Source organism: Acanthisitta chloris, unplaced genomic scaffold (genome assembly GCF_000695815.1).
Source record: "Acanthisitta chloris isolate BGI_N310 unplaced genomic scaffold, ASM69581v1 scaffold41177, whole genome shotgun sequence".
Taxonomy (NCBI): Eukaryota; Metazoa; Chordata; class Aves; order Passeriformes; family Acanthisittidae; genus Acanthisitta; species Acanthisitta chloris.
Genome location: NW_008683959.1, coordinates 12711 through 14201, shown reverse-complemented (window position 1 = coordinate 14201; position 1491 = coordinate 12711). Strand labels below are relative to the sequence as shown.

The 1491-nt window shown below is 41.3% G+C and overlaps 1 protein-coding gene across 1 annotated transcript in view; it reads right to left on the bottom strand.

The window, feature by feature from the left end:
- The window catches only part of DCUN1D1 (DCN1, defective in cullin neddylation 1, domain containing 1), an 8993-nt gene that overhangs the window by 2352 nt on the left and 5150 nt on the right, over window positions 1-1491 (bottom strand). The gene's annotated exons all lie outside the window — the stretch shown is intronic.

Sequence of the window (1491 nt, the reverse complement as noted above, 5' to 3'; positions counted from 1 at the left end):
GAATCATGTGTTCATACAGGTGACAAGATTTATCTCATACAAATATACTCATGGATCCTTTACAAAAGGCAACCACAAACAGTGTCACACAAATATTTCTGATTCTGACCTGAGCATAGAACTGAAAATAACAGACCCAAAACACACAAGGACATTTCATGTACCTGTTACTGTCTAACAATACTGTGGTTAAAATTCAGCAAAATATTTTTGGTTTAGAAATGCTCTTGACTTGAAATTTTAGTATTTTGTAGTGAGATCTGCTTTAATTTTTTCAATACATAAAATGCAACTTACATCAAACAATTTACATAGCTTTTTAGGGTTTTATTTTTAGAGCATCCCTAGGTGGTTTTGCCAAGTGCTCATTCCTGCAGTCACATTTCCTTTTGGGAGCAATCTCTAAGCAGTGTCTTTCAGCACAGTACATAGTTGGTTTGTTTGTTGTTGGTCTTGTTGGGTTTGGGTTTTTGGTTTGGAATAATTTTTACTTTGTTTTCTCTTGTTTGTTAGGGGGTTTGTGAGGCTGTTTGTTTGGTTGTTGTTTGGGTTTTTTCCCCTCAAAGACTCTAGTTAAATTCCTACTTGCTTTGAATCTGTTTCTCAGGCCTGACATGCTGCAGAGCAGCTCTCTGCTGTCAGGCACGAGGTGCTGCTGGCAGCCCTGGGTGCTCTTAGAGTGCAACAGTTAAACAAAGAGACTGGTTAGTCCAGCATGGAAGGGGAAAGAAGACAACTCACCTCCCTGGTATGTGCCAAAGGCTAAACTGACATGCACTTACTGTTTAGTTGTGGCAGACAGTAACTTGTTGGCTGATAAAAGAAATGTAGAACCCAGAAACACACAGCTCTTTGCCCACTGCCACCTGCACGGCCAAGAATTACCCAAGAACTGCTCTGTGCTGCAGAACAAAATGCTCCTCCCTGTGAATTACTGAACTCAGTATCCTCAGCCCAGTGCAGAGAGTGCCCACAGAACACTGCCTAGGTAAGTGGTCTCTTTTTTAACACAAGCTCTTATATTTTGCAGTCTAGCAAATTTCTTCCATAAACAATCCACTTGTGAAAGCAGAGAGAAAAGGCACAGGATCAACTGGGGGAAGAAAAAGAAAAAACCTAACAACCTGAGACCACCACTCCCTTCCCCCAGGACGCCCAAATATTTACCAAGCCAGGGAGGTGGATCTTGGAGGTGAAATCAAAAGCAAACCAAAGCATGAAACCTGCATAGCTGGAGGGAAAATAGATGGGGATGGGGAGTTTCTGAATTGTTTAGTATCTGAATGAAAAGCTCTTCTGGAACAGCACAGTCACACTGCAATACTTGCTGACCAAAGTAAATAATAAAATCTGTGAAGGATTTTCTAGCAGCCTCAGAGGGCTGTGATTTCAGACAGAGGTGTAAGCTGGAGCCTCAAGAAGCAGAGGCAAATTAGACAAAAGTCACTGCTCCTCAGTAAATAAGCTGTATATGAAAATGGCAACTTTTTC